Here is a 22495-nt window from a genome sequence, read left to right on the forward strand (position 1 = left end):
GGACACAAACGAACATAACTGGACACTAATGAACACAAATGAACATATGCAAACACAAATGAGCACATATACTAATAACTAAATCAACACACGATCACCCAAAAAAGTTATAACAAAACATCAATATTATAAAATAGATGAAATGGTAATAGCAAAATTCTAGTAAACGAACATATATATGCAAACAAATGTAACCGGCTGAACGTAAACACACATAAATAAACGAACACATTACCGAACGTTCACGGACGCAATTGAACAAACGCGGCCTCTGTTCATATCCATTTGTCATGCGGCCTCCGTCATGTCCGTTCGCCAAGCTTACCAAACAAAATTCTATGTTTGTGTTCGTTATAATTTTTAAATAGACGAATATAAACGTACAGTTCATCAGACGCTCGGTTTGTTTAGAACGGAATGTAATTGGATAATTAAATAGATTTCTCCACCCTTCCCACCCTTTTCTCATTTGAGGCAACTCAACGCTGCTTCCTATTTCTGGTAACATTTCCACCCGCCTTTCTTCCTCTTCCCATTATTATTATTATTATTATTATTATTCACACACACACACACACACACTCACTGCGTGTTTCTGTTTCTTTTTCTCTTCCAACCACACGATTTCAAGCCACACACCTACCTGCTGTGTGTTCGTTTCCTCTTCTATACGCAACCTTGATAACAATAACATCATCAATGGCGCGAGGGAAGATTCAGATTAAGAAGATAGAGAACTCGACGAGCAGGAAGGTGACGTATTCCAAGAGACGCAACGGTTGTTCAAGAAGGCGAGTGAGCTCACCGTGTTGTGTGATGCAAAGGTGTCCATTATTATGGTCTCTTGTACCGATAAGCTTCATGAATACATCAGTCCTTCCATTACGTATGCATCCCTAGCTTTCCACAGTTGATTCATGTTTCATTTACGGTTTCTTATTGATTTTGTTGTAGATGCTAATTACGAGTACTTGAATCGGTTGATTATATATTTTACGTCGTACGGTTTCTTGTTGATTTTGATTAGATGCTAATTTCGAGTACTTGAATCGGTTAATTGTTTTGCAGTTTGTTATTGATCGATTTTGTTAGATGCTTTCGTGTACTTGAATCAGTTGATTGTTTAATTTACGGTTTGTTATTGATTTTGTTATAGATGGTTTCGAGTGCTTGAATCAGTTGATTATTTAATTTACGGTTTGTTACTGATTTCGTTATAGATGCTTTCGAGTACTTGACTCGTTTGATTGTTATACGATTTCTTATTGAATTTGATTAAATGCTTTTTAGTATTCAAGTCAGTTGAATATTTTAGGGTTTTTAAAATTTTAGATGTTTTCGAGTACTTGGATCGGTTGATTGTTTTACGGTTTCTTCTTATTGATTTTGATTAAATGCTTTTGAGTATTCGAGTCAGTTGATTATTTTAGGGTTTTTAAAATGTTAGATGTTTCTGAGTACTTGGATCGGTTGATTGTTTTACGGCTTGTTATTTATTTTGATTGTGAATGTTTGATCATGATCAGGATGAAGCAGTTCTTCGATCATTATCAGAAGGCGTCTGGAATCAATCTCTGGAACTCGCATTATCAGGTAAGTGGTTTGATTAATTGATATGAACATATTGATGATTTTGGCTAAAAATTTTGTTAAAAGGTTATGACTTATGAGAAAGATTGGACTGGTACTAGTCTACTACTACTAGCTAGATTCATGTTAAAAGTATTTAAAACACAATAATTGTTGATTAATCAATTGAATCAATACTAAGTAAGTAATTATTATATGTAAATTAGTTTAAAATTAATCATTTTGCTAATATGATTTGTTCAAGTAATAACTAACATAAAAGGAGAATCTCAATATCTCTTGCGGATATTTATAAAAATATTGATACATGAAACAATTGCATGGGTCATGTGTATATAGAAACGTTTAACTTATTGTTGGAATAATGAGAAAAACAAATTAGTGAATACTGGAAGTGAATAATGTCATTAAAGATTGTACTTGATTAATACATGTACGTTAACAGATCGTCCGTTGTGTCAAGTTGTGACAAATTGAAGACATGTAAGGCTGTAAACAAGCACAGACGTTTGTGATTTTCTTAACATCAGCTTGCTATAAAATTGAATCGAATCGAGGTTAAATGGACTGGAATATGATAATAAGCTATCAGCTTTCACTTTTTGAAGATTAAGTTAGCTTGAGAGACTAATCGAAGCTATTAATCACACAATTTTATATAATCTAAGGAAATCTTTACATATTGTAATATCAATATAAAAAGGAGTATTGGTTTTAAATAATCCCAGCTATATCCTATTGGTAAATATCAGTCCCAACTTTACACTTGCCTGCTGACAATTCCAACTATTGGTGTATTTGTTTCCAACGGACCGTGACTAACGGATGACTAACTCCATTAGTCTAATGCTTACATGGCACGCCTAGTTGTCAAAAAATCTCCATGACAACATTACGTGGCATTTGATGCTGAGTAGGCTGCCTTGTTGGACAATCACTAAACACAAACTCATCATCTTCATCAGATCCACTCTTGCAACCCACCACCCCTGCAACCATCGCCGGAAAACACGCCAACCATCGGCGGAACACACGACCACCACCATGTCCATCCCCTACAACCACCACCGAAACCCATGACCACCACCATGTCCATTACCTACAACCACCACCGGAACCCATAGCCCCCCACCATTATTTTATTCGTCGGCCACCGGCGGTGGAGATCCATACAGAAATAGTCGGTGACTACCATGTTATTCGGCCATCTCCTGTAAATTTTACTCCGCTTCTGTACCTGCAACTTTCGCTCGATCTCTGTACCGCCGCCACGTTGGAACTCCACGGCCACCGCCTCGTCTGCAACTGTCACCGGAAACACCACCCTCTCCTATCCCTTCAACTGAATCTCAGGAATCAGACAAAAACCGTCGCCGAAGATCATGAAGAAAGCGACAATTAGATCCAAAATTAGTTTGACAAAAAGCTGTTACGAATTATGGTTAAAAGAGGGAAAATGAATATCGATCTTGAAAGAGACACGATCTAGACCCTAAATTAGTGTGGAGATGTATGATTTGGGGGATGATTTGATGATTGTTATAGGTTTATAACGATCTGATGAAGATGATGATAAGTTTGTGTTTAGTGATGGGTCCAACAACGCTACCACCTAGTTGTCAAAAAATCTCCATGACAACATTACGTGGCATTTGATGCTGAGTAGGCTGCCTTGTTGGACAATCACTAAACACAAACTCATCATCTTCATCAGATCCACTCTTGCAACCCACCACCCCTGCAACCATCGCCGGAAAACACGCCAACCATCGGCGGAACACACGACCACCACCATGTCCATCCCCTACAACCACCACCGAAACCCATGACCACCACCATGTCCATTACCTACAACCACCACCGGAACCCATAGCCCCCCACCATTATTTTATTCGTCGGCCACCGGCGGTGGAGATCCATACAGAAATAGTCGGTGACTACCATGTTATTCGGCCATCTCCTGTAAATTTTACTCCGCTTCTGTACCTGCAACTTTCGCTCGATCTCTGTACCGCCGCCACGTTGGAACTCCACGGCCACCGCCTCGTCTGCAACTGTCACCGGAAACACCACCCTCTCCTATCCCTTCAACTGAATCTCAGGAATCAGACAAAAACCGTCGCCGAAGATCATGAAGAAAGCGACAATTAGATCCAAAATTAGTTTGACAAAAAGCTGTTACGAATTATGGTTAAAAGAGGGAAAATGAATATCGATCTTGAAAGAGACACGATCTAGACCCTAAATTAGTGTGGAGATGTATGATTTGGGGGATGATTTGATGATTGTTATAGGTTTATAACGATCTGATGAAGATGATGATAAGTTTGTGTTTAGTGATGGGTCCAACAACGCAGCCTACTCAGCATCAGATGACACGTAATGTTGCCACGTAGATTTTTTTTTACAACTAGGCGTGCCACATAAGCATTAGACTAACGGAGTTAGTCATCCATTAGTCGCGGCCCGTTAAAAACAAATACACCAATAGTTGGGACTGTCAGCAGGCAAGTGTAAAGTTGGGACTGATATTTACCAATAGGGCATAGTTGAGATTATATAAAACCAATATTCCATATAAAAATAACATAATAGTATAATTGTAATTATATATAAAACTATAAATTTTAAAAATAAAATAATAAGATAATTACTAAATGATAATGGGTCATGCTAGAGCTTAAAGATTACTCAAATGTCGAGTTGAAGATCTAGAAAAATAGGTTGGAATAAGCTGAGCTCACATAAGTTAAATAAGTAGTGCTCGGGGCATGGCCAGTGAAGGATCTAGAATTTTTTTCTTTAAATGGTTCACTGTTTTTGAATGCTCCAATATTATAGGGCTGGACATTAAAAACTTTGGGTCGGGTAAAGTAAAACACATCATATTAATTTCACACTCAGGTGGTATTTGATTATAATAGAAAGTTAAAAGCAATCCTGTTATAAAAAAATGCAAGCTTCAAGACGCGTTACTCTATCTACAATACTACAACCAAATAAGTTATTATGTTAAGATGCGTTTGGTCTAATAGCATATTCCTCTCAACCAAGTGGTACAGTGGGTATTTAGGTGGCGTAGAGTTAGAAGCTGCGTGTCGTGTTATAAGAAATTCAGATTAGAGTTAATGTCCATTTTCGTCCCTATGGTTTGCTACTTTAGCCACTTCAGTTCAAAGTTTGAAATTTTGTCAATTTAGTCCTTGTAGTTTTAAACATTAGCCAATTACGTCCTCTCGTCTAACGGCATCCAACTATGCCGTTAGTTTAAGGGGTATTTTTGTCTTTCTCCTGTTTATGTTTAGTTAATGGTCAGTTTTGTCCCTGTGGTTTGATACTTTTGCTACCTTAGTCAAAATTTTTAAAATTTTTCAATTTTATGTTTAATTTATTCAATTTTTTTTTGTCTATAGCCCTTAAGAGCATAATCCAAGCCCAAAACCATCGAGCATCGACCAAAACAAGTTTACGTTTACTCTGTCGATAATAATACCACGATTTGAAGAACACACATGCGATTTAGTGCATCGATTTCTTAAGCAAACATGGAAATGCGGGATATTCGACCTCCTGATTCTAATTTCGACCCAGATGTTTGCTACGATATGTTAATCTCCAAACCCTAACTATTATGCATTAATCACAGAAACGATTTTAGTTTTTCGGTGTAGTTCAGTTTTAGGGAATTACCCTGATTTTACCAATGAATTCCATCATGGACTGAAGTAGCAAAAAAAAAAAAAAAAAAAAAAAACCGAATAAATTAAACATAAAATTGAAAATTTTTCAAACTTTGGACTGAAGTAGCAAAAGTATCAAACCACAGGGACGAAACTTACCATTAACTAAACATAAACAGGAGAAAGACAAAAATACCCCTTAAACTAACGGCATAGTTGGATGTCGTTAGACGAGAGGACGTAATTGGCTAATGTTTAAAACTATAAGGACTAAATTGACAAATTTTTAAACTTTGGACTGAAGTGGCGAAAGTAGCAAACCACAGGGACGAAAATGGCTATTAACTCTTCAGATTATATATATATATATACACACACTAGATTTTATCCCCCGTATTACGGGGGTTGTTTTACATTATTCATTTTTAATATTTATATATTTATATTTGGATTTTAATTTTATTTATTGTAAGAAAGTTAATAATTAATATACTTGAGGTTTGAGATGAAATGACTTCATAAATAAATGATATGTTATAATCCGGTTTAAAATTTATCTGGGTTTGGTGATACCCATTACCCATTTATTTTTTTATTATAAAATTTTTCTTAATTATAAATAATATCTTTTTTTTTAAATAAAATAGGATATTAATTTTTAGTATATTCCTATTTTATAGGATTTTCATATCAAATATTTTGATGAGATTATTTTTTAATTTAATGAGATGTTATAACCTGTTTAAAAGCTATCTGGGTTTGGTGAGACCCATATCCATGAATTTGAGTTAAATCAATGAAAGGTATCCATTTAAAAATCAAGAAATCTTGTGGCTTTCATAAAAAAGGGGAGCGACTACATCACGACACATAGGATTTTTGGTTTTTCTTATATATATATATATATATATATACACACACACACACTAGGTTAGAACCCGTGTAATACACGGGCCTGTAATAAAATACAAATAATAAATATAATAATAAAAATAATAATTACAAAAATTTTCACTTCATTAAATATGTGTTACATAAATAACAGGAAAAAAAATAATACAATTTTATTTATTTAATTTTTTTTTTGTCTATAATAACTTCCTTAAAACTGTTTTTGGTATAAAAACCTTTGTAGCTTGTGTGCTACATGAAGAATATACAAAAACTACAATCAAATTGTAAGAGATGATAGTTGTTTATGTCCTCAAAGCACTTCTTGCAGTAAACAGAGAGACTGAAATTACAAAACACACATGTCAGATTATACAATCTTTTTTAATCCCAAAGTAAATAACAATTTAAGTAATTCATGCTTGTTAAACATATCACAAACCAAATAACTACTGTTGTGGTGTACTCAGTGGCCCCAAAAGGCCAAAACTTGATTCATATGCACCATAACATCTTGAATAAATGGAAGAACTGTTCGACTCTCCTTCGACCTGTCAAGCAATAAGAACATATTGTATGACAATGTAACAAAATTTCAACCAAAACACACACACACACAAAGTAAGTATCTCCCGATTAATTCTATTTCATGAGTGCATCTGCATACATTGGTGAATTCAAAAGTTTCGATAAGCTGGAGAAAATATGGGCCGAGTCAAAATGAGTTGGGTCAAGAAACATGTTATTCTGATTAAATAACATTAAGTCATAAAATATAACACAAAATATTATTTATTAAATATAAAGAAAATTTTATATCTTATGATTGTCTTGTATGCTTTTTCATTTTTGAAAACACTTAAAATGTCACTGTTCTATTTTAAACTTGTTTCCATAGCTACTAATAAACAAAACATATAAAGTTAAATTATAAAAAAAATTAAAGATGTAAAAAGAAACGTGAGTACAAATAGACAATGATGCCCTTGTTTCTCTTTGTTTGGCCTCAAGTCAAACGCTATTGTGCTCCAAACCAAAGACATTTTGAGTTAAAAATCAAAATTCCTTTTCTAAACGCAAAGCAAACATGTAGCTCATTCATATGTACATACAGTTGATTAATTAAAGTATTCCCTTGTGGCATAACTTTAATCTCATACACTACATATCAAATGTTCATATCTGATAAATAGGAATAACAAAAAATACAAATCGTGATGAGCATCAAAGAAGAAAGTGCCATTTTTGGATCTTTAATGACTAAGCTGTTGTTAGTTATATAATATTCAGAATAAATTACAATATTGATGAAGGTTTTCCTGTTATTTTTTTATGTTTTCGTAAAAACATACGATAAAAAGACAAGTTATCAGTCCAATAAAATAAAAAATTAGCCCTCAAACAAACCCAAAATGGTCATATTTATTAATTATTATTCTAGCATGATGCTCCCTATAGCTTCCTTCATTCATTTCTTTTGTTAAAAATAAAAAATTAAAGAAAATGAAAGAAAGAGACCTACTGAAGCTTTGAAACAAATCAGACTCTCTTCAGGAAGCAAAACTGCCCCAAAATGACCACTTTAGCTCTAAATGTTTGTATCTAATTTGTTTTAGGTAACTCATTCAACTACCTTTAAATTGAATAGTCAAAAAGCCAAAATCTTTTTTTCAAGAACTACATACCTGCACTCAAAGTTGAAAATGCTTGGGATATTCAATGGCTTCATCCAACATTGAAGCCTTATCATACTACAAAAAAACATAAATCATCAAACAAACAAAACCCTAATTTAGACCGACAAATGTAACAACTCATAAACAAATTCTACTGGCAAATTGTGTGTTCAAACTTAAAACCCTAACCTGATATAAATTTAGAATTAGCTTCTGCAATACCTTCTTCTTCTCAATTCTTTACACAATAAATAAATTTTAAAAGAAGAAAAGATGAATAATCACTAGATTAATCAAAGACGAAGAATGGCCATATCAACTGAAGATGAATAGTGAAATCGAGATGAAGAACATAAATTTAACAACAACGTTAATATCCAAAAACATGTTAAAGCAACTGCAAAAGTCATAATCTATAACGATGATAGAACCAATTATCAATGCGTCAAATAATTTAAACCAAGTAACTAAAGTAATACTCAGAGCTTATCTTTTGAATCCTAACATCCCATGCCGAATTCGTCCAGCATCCTAGAGAAACTGCTGAGCAAAATATATTGAAATTGGCTACAAAAAGACTGAAATTGTATTTAAATCTTCCACTTATTAAAAAAATAAAAAATGATTACTAACAATTTGTTTGTGTACAACTGTTAGAAGTCATAACAGAAACCATTTGTGTTAAATTTATTTACTCAAATATACCTATAATTTCTTCAAATCAATGAAATTCTTCTTTTGTTTTGACGATCTTCATGATCCAGGCTCCAATATTTTTTTCAATTAGGGTTTATATATCATAAGCAACAATGAATTTAGGGTTTATATATCATAAGCAACAATGAATTTAGGGTTTATATGTAGAAATCGATGCGGAGAGAAACAAATTCGAATCTGTTACAATTCATACAAACCAAATCTGAAATCGAAACATTATACAGATACGATGTGTTTGTTAGGTATTACGTGTACGCGGCTGACCCGAAAGGAGTCGGATAGGGCTAAAGAAATCAATACAATACAACGGCTCGGGCCTTAAGAACTTAACGGTATTTCTAATTGATTTATAAAACGAAAAAAAACGTGCAGCGGAAACAAACGAGAAGTAATACTGAACTCAAATTAATTAAACAAACAACCAAACTAGAACCAAATATAAATTAGAACCTGGACTTGCTTGCGTCTTGTTCAATCTTGATCAAACAAACCAACAACATGCAATTGTCAACAATATTCTTGACTTTTGGCGTATGCTTAATATCTCACGGGACACACAGCAACAATTGCAAAACCAAATTAATAATTGCAATATATTAATACTTTAGTGGTGGCGGCATTGAACTTATCACAAACACAAATCAACTTCAAACAATATTAATAATAATATTATTATAATGCAATATAGTAAAGTTGAACACGGGATTTACGTGGTTCGGTCACGGTGTGTAACCTACGTCCACGGGCAACGAACAGTGTCTCTTCTTTTATTGAGGTGCTCACAAAATTACAAGATACAACATTTGTTTATATAGGGAGGCTAACTAGGGTTTATTTCTTTCTCCATAAGTTACAAGAAATAATATAAAACGGGTCACTAAAGTTGAGTGGGTGGCCAACCCATTCAACCCTTCTAGTCTTCAACTGCCCAACCCAAGACGGGCCGGGGCTACACCCGTATTAAACCCAACAATCTCCCACTTGGAGTCTCGGAACGTCTTCACTTGCTCCACCTGTAAACACACCAGTACCTGTAATCTTTTGTCTTCAATATATACCATGTCTTCTACCTGTTCGTCGCCATCTCCTCAACACTATTCCTGGAGACCAACTGAAGCTACACATAGCTTCAGTTTGTCCAAGGTCACAACCTTGGTAAACATATCCGCCGGATTCCTGTCTCCCCTAATGTTGTTCAACCGAATAGTCCCATCACTGACTAAACCCCGAATGAAATGATAACGCATATGAATGTGCTTTGTTTTACCATGATACACAGGATTCTTGGCTAATTTCACAGCACTTTCATTATCGCAGTACAATGGATAATCTGTTTGTTCCCTGCCTAACTCCTCTAAGAAAGTCCTCAACCAAACAAGCTCTTTACTCGCTTCAGCAGCTGCCATATACTCAGCTTCTGTGGTTGAGAGTGCCACACTCTTTTGCAGTCTAGACTTCCAACAGATTGCAGCATCCCCCATAGTGAACACATATCCCGTAGTACTCTTATAAGTCTCCTTACATCCGCCCAAGTCAGCATCTGAAAACCCTTTAAGAATTGCATTCTTGCCTTTAAAGCATAAGGCCATCTTTGAAGTTCCCTTTAGGTACCTAAGCAGCCACTTCACTGCTTCCCAATGTGCTTTCCCTGGATTTGACATGAACCTGCTAATAACTCCCACTGCGTGAGCGATATCAGGTCTCGTGCATACCATTGCATACATAAGACTACCCACTGTAGATGCATAAGGAATCTTTGCCATCTCTGCCTTTTCTCCATCAGTACTAGGAGACTGATCCTTAGAAAGTTTAATATGACTACCCATAGGTGTACTTCGAGTAGCGGTTTTCTCATCGCTCATGTTAAACTTCTCTAAAATCTTCCATATGTATTTCTCCTGAGATAAAGTTAGAGAACTGTCCTTCTTGTTTCAGGTGATGCTCATGCCAAGAATTTGCTTGGCTGGACCTAAATCTTTCATTTCAAATTCTTCAGACATCTGTCGCTTCAACTTATTAATCTCTGACATGTCTAAACCGACAATCAACATATCATCTACATACAACAGTAGAATGATATAAGAACTGGCGAATTTCTTGAGATAACAACAGTGGTCCATCTCACATCTTTTGTATCCATTCCTGCCCATAAAATCATCAAACTTGATATACCACTGCCTGGGCGCCTGCTTCAACCCATAAAGACTCTTCTTTAACTTGCACACCATGCTTTCTTTACCAACTGTTTGAAACCCCTATGGTTGTGCCATGTAGATACCCTCCTCAAGGTCACCATGCAGAAAAGCTGTCTTCACATCCAACTGCTCTAGATGTAAGTTTTCTGCAGCCACAATACTAAGCACCAGTCTGATTGTAGTCATTTTTACCACAGGGGAAAATATCTCATTATAATCAACCCCATGCTTTTGTTGGAACCCTTTCACTACCAATCGTGCTTTGTATCTCTTTATATCATCACTTTCATCCTTGATCCTGAATACCCATCGGTTCTGAAGAGCTTTCTTCCCGGCCGGAAGCTTTGTAAGAACCCAAGTCTCGTTCTTGTTAAGTGAATCCATCTCTTCTCTCATCGCTTTCTCCCACTGAGACGAGTCTTTCAAGCTCATTACTTCAGAGTAACACTGTGGTTCACCATTCTCTGTCAGTAGAAGGTAATTAACAAAAGGAGAATATCTCTTAGGAGGTCTAATGGTTCTGGAAGACCTCCTAACCTCTAGCTGAGGTGTAATCATTTCTTGTTCTAGTGGAGACTGTTCAGTATTAGGCTCTGAACTCCCACTGTCAGAGAAATCCTCAAATTCATCTGCATTTTCTTCCAAAACCTCTTCTGATGTTTCTGAGCTCTGACTATCAACCTTCTCACTTGAATCTTCAAACTCTACATGTTCTTTATCAACTTCTTGTGTGAATGACTTTCTATCTTTGTAAAGTCTTGCTTCATTAAAAACCGGATCACGAGCCCACATACCTTTCTGGCCTCTGGATCCCAAAGCCTATAGCCCATCTTTGCGTCTCCATAGCCTATAAAAGTACACTTCTTCGCCTTAGGGTCAAGCTTGTCCCTCTCCGTATCTTTTATCCCAATGTAAGCATCACAACCGAACACTTTAAGATGTTTGAATTTAACCTCTTTTCCACTCCATACTTCCTCTGGAAGTCTAAAACCAAGAGGAACTGACGGTCCTCTATTTATAAGATATGCAGCAGTGTTGACTGCATCTGCCCAGAAGGTCTTTGGAAGCCCTGCATTTAACCTCATTGCCCTAGCTCTTTCATTCAGTGTCCTATTAATTCTTTCGGCTACTCCATTCTGCTGTGGCGTACCGGGAACGGTATTAATCATCTTTATACCCCTCTCAGCACAGTAATTAACGAATTCCTTGCTGATGTACTCCCCACCATTGTCAGACTTTAAACACTTCACTTTCAGATTCGTTTCCATCTCCACGGCTGCCCTCCATTTCTTAAAAATCTCAAATACCTCGAACTTGTTTTTGAGAAAATAGACCCATAGCTTCCGTGTAGCGTCATCAATGAAAGTAACGTAGTAGTTGGAGCCTCCTAATGATGATACTGGTGTTGGTCCATACACATCAGTATGAACAAGCTCAAGCTTCTTTGCTTTAAGTGTTTTTCCTGATTTTATGAAGGTGACCCGTTTCTTCTTGCCAAGCACACAAGGTTCACAGAACCCTGTATCAAGTTCCACCTTTTTCAAATCAGGGAATTTTCCTTTCTCTGCCAGTATCTTCAATTCTCACTCATGTGGCCGAGTCGTTGATGCCACAAACATGATGGACTCGGTCCACTAGCCACTGAATTCACCTCTCCTGCTGAGATTTTTGCCATGTACAACGTACCCTTTTTCTTCCCACGAGCAATTACCAAGTTACCTTTTATGACCTTCCATTGCCCTTCTCCGAAAGTAACACTATAACCTTCAACATCAAGCTGCCCAATAGAAATCAGCATCTTCCTTAACCCAGGAATTATTCTGACATCTTTCAGAGTCCATGTAGTTCCTAAAGAAGTCTTCAAGTCGATATCCCCCATCCCGGTAATATCTAGAGCCTCATTATTCGCCAAACGGACTTTACCAAAGTTTCCTGTTCTAACATTCATTAGGCTCTTTGTGCTAAAAGTGGCATGGAAAGACGCACCAGAGTCCATGATCCAAGACTCAACTGTGTTCTCAACACAACAGACTAGGGCTTCATCATCTGAAACTTCATTTGTAGCAACATTTACTTCTGAAGTAGATTTTACTTCCTTTTTCTGTTGAGGTGCTGGAGGGTTGGTACATTGACTTCTGAAATGCCCATTCTCCTGGCAATTCCAGCAGGTAATATCTTTTCTTGGTCTAGACTTGCTTATTTTCCTAGATTTTGATCTACCCCTGTTGCCTCCTCTGTTCTTGCTTCTCCCTCTACCTTCAGCACTTAGCAAAGTGCTTGATGATTCTCCATTATTCCTCCTTCTAGAATCTTCATTCAAAATCAGGTCACGAACTTTGTTGAAAGTCAAGGCATCCGAACCAACTGAACTGGTGACTACAGTGATTGTTCCTGACCAGCTGTCAGGTAATGAAGACAAAAGTAGGCAAGCTTGCAATTCATCATCAATCTTGAACTTCACCGATGATAAACGTCTCAGGTGAGAATTGAAGGTGTATATGTGTTCGGTAACAGAACCTCCCTCTTTCATGCGTGCGTTTACCAACTCCCGGATTAGGAACACCTTATTTGCAGATGATGGCTTCTCATCCATGTTTGACAACGCCTCCAAATTCCACGCGCCGTGGTTTCGTCTAAGATGTTGTACGCCACGTTCATAGACAAGGCAAGCCTAATTGTTGACTTCGCCTTCTTGTCAATAGCTTTCCACTCATCTGTAATCTTTTTTGGCGGTTCCTCCAAAGCCACATGTAGATCTTTCTGTATTAGCAAATCCGTGATTTGCATCTTCCACCATCCAAAGTTTTGTCCATCGAACTTCTCGATTTTCGTTTTACCCTCATCAGCCATAATACCGGAGATCAAAGAGTGAGAGCCAACACTGGCTCTGATACCACTTGTAGGTATTACGTGTACGCGGCTGACCCGAAAGGAGTCGGATAGGGCTAAAGAAATCAATACAATACAACGGCTTGGGCCTTAAGAACTTAACAGTATTTCTAATTGATTTATAAAACGAAAAAAAACTTGCAACGGAAACAAAGGAGAAGTAATACTGAACTCAAATTAATTAAACAAACAACCAAACTAGAACTGAATATAAATTAGAACCTGGACTTGCTTGCGTCTTGTTCAATCTTGATCAAACAAACCAACAACATGCAACTGTCAACAATATTCTTGACTTTTGGCGTATGCTTAATATCTCACGGGACACACAGCAACAATTGCAAAACCAAATTAATAATTGCAATATATTAATACTTTAGTGGTGGCGGCAGTGAACTTATCACAAACACAAATCAACTTCAAACAATATTAATAATAATATTATTATAATGCAATAAAGTAAAGTTGAACACGGGATTTACGTGGTTCGGTCACGGTGTGTAACCTACGTCCACGGGCAACGAACAGTGTCTCTTCTTTTATTGATGTGCTCACAAAATTACAAGATACAACATTTGTTTATATAGGGAGGCTAACTAGGGTTTATTTCTTTCTCCATAAGTTACAAGAAATAATATAAAATGGGCCACTAAAGTTGAGTGGGTGGCCAACCCATTCAACCCTTCTAGTCTTCAACTGCCCAACCCAAGACGGGCCGCGGCTACACCCGTGTTAAACCCAACAGTGTTGAAATTCGTATAAGAAGTTCACTAAGTTACCTGGATCTTTCATCGAAAACTGACAACAACCTAAGAAGACATCGGTTAATTAGCAACTCTCTTGGTGTTATTGAAGTTCAGAATCATTATCGATGAGAATAGTTATCATCAGAATCATCGGATTGGATGGAGAGAATAGGGTTTCTTTGAAACAAAAAACATTCAAAGAAATTGACAGATACCATCATCCAGTCGGGTTAAAAAAAACAAATATGACCCGCATATTTTGTAATTGTTATTGAGAACAAGGTTGGTGAATTTATTGAGTGCCACGTGGCAGAATGAAGGTATTTGGTGCATTGATGGATAAGTTGTTGAAAATCCACTCTTATATTAGATAAAAAATAATAAATATAGAATATAGATAGGTAGATAGATAGGGAAGGATATTTCGAGAATTATGATGAGTAGTAAGAACTTAAGAACTCTCATTCTAGACCACATATTTAATTAAATGAATTGAAATATGTGGTTGAGATTAAATCTGGCAAAAAAGTCAAAGTAAGGAGAGAGAATGTAAGTCCCGATCACTACAATTATGATATCAACAATCTAGATGTTGGTGCGGAATTCCAACACTAGATGATTCAATAACACAAATAAAACACAAACACGTCGAACACAAGAATAGCTTCAAAACACACGTTAATATTAACGTCGGGTGCTTAAGCACTATTAATACAATGCTCGTCTATGACAACCCCTAGACGGCCAAAAACACGTCAATGAATCAACCCCACTGATGACCCACTCACGAACCAACTGGCAACCCTACAAATGTAAACATACATCCTATATATAGACTACCAACCTAGGCCCAAAACAAAGTAAAGCCCACCAAAATCAATAGATTTCGGTTTACACATAAATGTCCAACTAAGCCCAATCTAAGTTTAACAATACCAAGCATAAACCACAAAATATAGCCCAACAATCTCCCCCTTGGTTTATTGCTTGATTTTATTCGTGCTCGAAGATATCTTTAAAACTCTGTTCTTGAGTTTGTTTAGCAGCATGAGATAGGCCTTGAGTTGTCTGAGCTTCAATAGTGACGGGCTCAGCAACAGTTGGTTGAGTAGTTGGTATCACATCACTAGCCAACACTCCGGTCTCGGATCTTTCTTTCATCGTTTGCGTAGAATAAGATCGGTGGCTGGCTCTTCGTCAATATCATCTTCAACATGTGTCGCAGTGACTGATTGAGGAGGTTTCAATGCAGTCAATTGGAGCTTTTTCTTGAACGCTTCGAACTCTTTAACTTATTCAGCAGTAGGTACTGACTGTTGTACCTTTGAGCAGGAACCACATATTCCTCAGCTACAGCTGCACCAACAGCATCAACATCTGCCTCAATCTCAGCAAATTTTCCAAACATGACCAACGGATGAAGGACCTTAATAAACCACTGACTCCGGAGATACCCATCTAGGCCGAGAACCAGGATGGGCCGAGAACACCATTAACACAAACAACTTGGACCAAAGATGACTCGAACAATAACACAAATATTATGGACACGTTCGGCCTAACTGAATGGCCCGTGACATTGTTTGCAACCGTCAAATTTCATGATCTAAAAAACAATCCCAATTCATTTGAAAATGATTTCTTAAGACATTTGTTTCGACACGAGTAAACATGAGGTAAAAACTAAAAATTAAAAATAAAATAAAATTAGAATAAAAACTAAACTAAAACAAAATTTACCTATCCAGTCTTTAGAAAATCAACGTATATTGGGATCAAATTTCAGCTATTTAAAAACGAACCACCTTTTTATGAAAAGATCCGAATATGAAATCATATTGATTAAGGCACTTTCACAATGATTCATTTTCAGCATTATTGTGACATAGTGAAAAGGTTGATAACGGGTAATTTTCATGATATTCATTGCGATAGTGATATGATTAGATTCGATTAGGCATAAGACTTACATGGACATCACTTATGGACCTTTGATGCCCCTTATCTATTCTCAAGGCGTATTTGGCTTTCCCCAGATCACCCCAATTTGACTCCAACCCCTTAGTACTTGATTAAAATAATTTTCTCTATACAAAATGATTATTAAGCTTTAAGGTTGAACATTGGACTTACATGCCTTCCGGACTTACAAGCCTTACATTCAGGGTGTTTAGGACTTATTTGAATGCCCCACCCCTATAGTTCCCTGAGACCCCTTTAAGCTTTTAGAAAACAATTTAATGATGAATTAAATAATATATATATATATATATATATATATATTTAAGAAATATAACCTTTTTGGTGATCAAGATACTAACGGGCTCGTGTATGACTGGGTAATTGCTTTTCTGCCTATCATTCGGAGACATGTGTCTAGGGACATGTAAAAATTTTCAAAATGACTTTCCACAATAAGTTTAGCATATTTAGTTTATATCACCTCAACTTTTACGTATCATGAAAAGCTTCCACACACATCAATAACTAATCAAAATCCTTTTTAGCCTAATAACTTCACACATTAGGCACTCAAAATCAATTTATCTATCATTTCTCAAAGGTTGGATCAATTTTCATTTGAAAAACTTTAAGCAATCTGAAAAGCTTTTAGCTGAATAATAATATCACTTCCCAGATGATATTCCAAAGACGATTTAAATCCAATCACCCCAGCTGCCTTCAATTTTCAGGTGAATGGCTATCCTATGTGTCTACAGGTAGACAATAGGACCAAACACACAATAAAATGTGTCCATCAAACTTTAAGTGGCCGACATGATTTTCAGTGAAAGAACTTAAACTGATAGTTAAACCAAAAATTAATTTTTATGTATGTTCAGTTGCCCCGGTTACTTTCAGTCCTAAGGTTAATGGCTATCCTGTGAGTCAAGAATTGATGACAGGACCAAACATATGAAATATGTTCGTTGAACTTGAGTAACCGGCATGATTTTAAGCAAGAGAACAAAACGTTTTTGATTTTTTTTAAGCACACACACACACACACTCTTTTTGTATTTTTTTTCTTTTTCTCCCCCTAAATTTGTACAGAAATTATGTACACAATTTAAACCTCAAAAATACTCGGTCTTCAAAACGTAACATCTTAAGAAACCCTACAAGCACATTGAATTTGGCTGTTACGACCGGTTTCGTAAAAAGGTCCACCACATTATTATCAGTGTGGACCTGTTCAAGATGGAATAGTTTCCGGTCATAACAGTCATGAATAAAATGAATTTTGATATCGATGTGCTTGGTTTTAGAATGCTGAACCGGTTTTAACAATGACAATGGCAGCATCATTTTCACAGAAAATAGAAGTAAAGAAATTTCAAACCATGATCCAGCAATTGATGTTGCATCCAGATGACATGTGAACAGCAGGCAGAAGCAAGATCATTCGCCTCGGCAGTTGAAGTGGACACCGTTTGTTATTTCTTGCACTACCATGAAATGAGTCGATCACCCAATCAAAGTACCCTTCTTTCCTCCCGCTAAGGAAACATACCCTCCATTAAAAATTTGAATGTCGTGTAGTTGAGAGATGTCTCCTGTCATATGCCTGGAACAACCACTATCAACATACCATGGTCTGATGATATTCCTTCATAGCTGTTCCTGCACGATGTGCGAAATTAGTTAGTCTTAGGTACCCAGTCCATAGTCGTTCTGGGTAAACCTTACTTGTTCAAACGTGTCACGGGTTGCCATGACATGTCTTCCCGATTATCACAAATCGAACAGGAAGACTTTGATGACTTGTTCACCATAGATTTAGGCAACCATCTGTATTTGGGTTTTAAAACTTTATTTTTTGAACAGACAATTGGCTTTGTCTCCGGTTTGCGGACGGAATGCACATTTGACTTTGACTTTCTAACCGATTTCGATTCTGAGGCCCACTTTGGTCTTAGACCCAAAACAGAGTTCCCGTTCCGCTTTTGAACCGTAACAGGCTTGGTCTGATGGGAACTTGACCTATCAGCCTTGTTTCTCCTCCAATCACCGTTAGAGGATCTTGCCTTATAATACCTCGTTTTATTTGAGTTAAAGTTCATGTAGGTATTTTGAGGCATGGTCCTCTGATGGTGTCTGTAATATGGAACATAAGGGAGACGAGAACAATTTCTAGCAATGTGACCGGGAATGCCACAGTTGAAACATGTTTGCCTTTTAACGAAAAAATCGTTATGGCCGATTCCCGATCTTGCTCTGTTGTGTGAGCTTGTTTGTCTTCCTTTGGATTCACAGTGGTGAGCACATGAACATCTTTCTTTAACAAACTTAGGTGAAAAAAGTTTATTTGGATTTTTAATTTCATCAAGTTTATTGCTCTTTGTAACGGAGCCCACACAAACATCTGCAGTAATAGAGTTCAAAACCGGCAAATTTAAAGAAACATGAGAGTCAATGTCTTTGTTATTCAAAACAGATGAATCATCATCCTCATCAGTCCATTCCTCAATAATTACTTCATCTGCACATGAAGTAAACACATTAGAATCGTTCACCCCGATTGTTGTTTCAGTTGCCGTGACTGAACCAACCTTACCCTTGTCGTTTGCGGTTGACTTACCATACTGCATGCACTTTTCTTTTTCTTCTTGTTCGTTGGTGACAGGAAGTTGAACATAGTTATCATTGTAAGGTGGGGGTACCTGATTATAACCTATACCCCTACCTTCGTTTTCCTTCCACCATAGCTGATTATCAATCATTGAACTAACTATTTTCTAGAACCCTCGAATTTTTTGAAATCTAGTTCAGCTCTTTCAAATTTAGCATTTAAATTCAAAATTTCTATTTTGGAGACTTCCAGTTTAGCGGTTAATTCAGCAATTTCCTGCTTGGCATCTAGGTGGTGACAACATTTTATGCTGAATTCAGATTTAAGCTTAGAAAAATCCTTTTTATTTGCTTCTATTTTATCTAAGAAGGCTTTTTCATTTTTCTTAAGTTTAAAATTTTCGGATTTCACTCTTTCCATATCTCTAAGCAAGTTATCATTGTGGAGTTTGTATAGATTAATTTTATCCACACAATCTTGAGAACATGGTTGAAAACTTACCTCAGAGGATTTGGTAGTGGTGAAGGCTATGAACTTACCTCGAATGACTGGCACAACGAATTAGAAGCCCACTTGAACAAAATCCAAAGCCCAACTAGGTGAACCCAATGATTTCAAAAGGCCGAGAACCTTGTCCTATTGCCAGGTCTACGGGTCAGGAGATGCAAAATGTAAATTAGTATAAACTAATCTCATTTTAGAATGATGAATAATCAAGTGTCAAGAAGACCATGTCCTATTGCCAGGTCTAGGGATGTTGTCTCCTCGGAACGGTCTATAAGACTATAACCTAAATGGTAGCATGAATTCAAGCTAGCAATAATTTTTCTGCCAATTAAACTGTCTGTTTTTACAACAAAAACCAACATTCCAACACACTGTTTTGTTTATCGTCTAGAAGTGCAAACATATTACCTTCCGGCTTGGAAGATTGAAAAATACACTTGAAAAATTCTTCGTGTTGCTTTGTTTCTTGTCTAAAACTCGAGCATCACTTGTGGGATCAAAATATTGCTCCTTTATCAAACTAGTCTAAAAATCTGAATTGAAACATCAAATACTCAAGTACGTCATAACTCATAAGTTTATGACAATTTCATAAATTTCTAAGACCATCCAATGGTATAATCCAACCAAACTTTTCAATAAAAATATACTATTTCTTCCTTCTATCTACACAATCTAATACAAACCCAAATTTTCACACATTCACAAGCTAACCCAAACTAATTTTTATTTAATAAATATGGTTTATAAATATTTAAAATAAAAAAAGTTATCTTAAAAGCTGCTTTAAAATATTATTTAGTTGATATCGGGTTGCACCAAGTGTTATTCATGTGTATCATTAATCTTTCATTGAGGGGTTTGAAAGTATGTTAAAGTTATACATTATGCAAAGAGAGAAAAAGTTACGAGTTTTGGTATATTTGTTTTAATCCAGTAATGTTAAATTTTTAAGAAAATAAGTTTTAATTAAACAAATCTACCAACCAATTATAACCTGTCATGTGTACCAGACCAACCGGGTCGTCAATTTTAGTTGAATTTTCCTTTACTTTTCAACATTTTAACCGACAGACCTGTTCTGAATGTATTGGATTTCAAATTGGTCGGGCCACCTTTATATTACTTTCGCTTATAACATTTTTCTTTTGTATTATAATAATTTTTTTGAACACCATAAAATATACGTAATCAATTTTTTAATTGTGTGCACTTTAACCCAACTCGTTTATTTCGTCACCTCTGGTGCAAAATTTTTGAATCTATCACTAAACAGACAAATGTATATAAATATATAAATGAAATCATTAATGCAAAGTTATTATTAATGGCTTCTCCGTAAAATGATATGCAGAAAATGCAAGAAGAACTGAGACAACAGAAAGATGTGAACAGAAATCTTAGGAAGCAAATTAGGTACCATTAACTTCAACTTTACTTCCTCAACTTTTATTTTCTTAACTTAATTTAATTTTTATTCATCTAAGACTAAAGTCATGGGAATCTTTTGACCTTTTTTCTTATTGATGGATTTTGTCCAGGCAAAGATTGGGTGATTGCCTGGAAGATATGAGTTTTGAAGAATTACTTGCACTTGAAAAAGATTCACAAGAGGCTGTTTATGTTATTCGTGAGCGCAAGGTAAGCATTGTACCTTTTTTTTATAATTACGATTCGCTTTAGTCAGTTCTAACAAAACGTTTGAGATGAACCACTGATTAAAGTTTTAAAAAAACAAACTAAATCTATGGGTTTGGCGATTTGAATATTTTGAATTTGCACGTTTTCTTTATATAATAAAATCTCTAAATTATTTTAAAAATTATAAAATTATTCTGCAATTATAAACATGAAAAAGAGTTAGCCAGTCAAGGTAAAAGGTTTGGTATGCATAAATTTACATATGCGTGACTACAAACTGTAAGCCGAACCGTATAAACCTTAACCAGCTTATTTACTTTGGTCTGTTTATGAAATCTACTAAGAGACCCCTTTAAAAGGTTGGTATTTCACTTGTTCATTTGAAACCATCTGCTATGATTAATTGATTATACTGTTGAAGATGTAAAAACTCATAATCTGATGTTAACAAAACAATGCAGCTCAAAGTAATTGGTAATAAAGTGGAGACTTCAAAGAAGAAGGTATTATCTTTTTTATAAAAAGAACTTGCTAATATTTAATTTTTAATAAAATTAAAAAATAACCCTGAATTTTCTTTCAGGTGAGGAGTGCCCAAGATGTATACAAAAAACTCATGCATGAATTTGTAAGTATTCTTAACTTCATCATCTTCTCACACTTTGAAATGCCATTTTCACCATATTTAACCGGTTTAAAGTGCTACAAGTCACATCTTCATATTTAGTGTTAACCTTTAGTTTTATGATTTTTTGACATAAAAATGCAGGATATAAGAGGAGAGGATCCACAATATGGGTTGATAGAAAATGGAATGGAGTATGAAAATGTTTACGGATACACACAAATGGGTGCACCACCGCATATTCTAACACTACGGTTGCAACCGGACCATCCCAACAATCTTCATGGTACGGTCACCGCCTCTGGGCCCACTGCATCTCATCTCACTACCTATGGCTTGCTTGGCTAGCTATCAGTTAACTAATTACTAAATAATTAATATGAATTTTAAGACAATTTATCTGTGTGTTGACTTGTTCATAAGTCATATAACGTTTTGCCTCGTTTGGTTGACTTACGATAGATTGCTATTTGGTGTGTTTCCGGTTTATGTTTTCTCATATATGGTGTTTACTTTGTTCAAATGCACTTCTTCTAACTTCTTGATACTTTGTTTAAATATCAAAACCATTGATCATCAATGATATTTTCGGATTCTTCATGGATGGGAAGGAACTGGCAGCTAAATCGAAGACATTTTTAATCGAGTTACCCTTTACTTTATTAAATAAGTGCATAACTTTCATAATTTCAGGTATGCACATGACTATGCAGATAAAAGCACATAGTTGTATATTGTCTTACATTAAGCACTATAAATCAAAGA

The 22495-nt window shown here is 35.9% G+C and overlaps 1 pseudogene across 1 annotated transcript; it reads left to right on the forward strand.

The window, feature by feature from the left end:
- The first annotated feature begins 699 nt into the window (after positions 1-699).
- LOC143545447 (agamous-like MADS-box protein AP3) lies at positions 700-22089 on the forward strand (annotated as a pseudogene). Its single transcript, XR_013137428.1, has 7 exons — positions 700-886; positions 1527-1593; positions 20819-20880; positions 21006-21105; positions 21567-21608; positions 21689-21733; positions 21875-22089. The product of XR_013137428.1 is annotated as an agamous-like MADS-box protein AP3 (transcript).
- The last annotated feature ends 406 nt before the right edge of the window (positions 22090-22495 follow it).

The sequence above is a fragment of the Bidens hawaiensis genome, unplaced genomic scaffold (assembly GCF_021521415.1).
Source record: "Bidens hawaiensis isolate Kalapana, Puna unplaced genomic scaffold, B.hawaiensis_p1.1 tig00000904_1, whole genome shotgun sequence".
Classification (NCBI taxonomy): Eukaryota; Viridiplantae; Streptophyta; class Magnoliopsida; order Asterales; family Asteraceae; genus Bidens; species Bidens hawaiensis.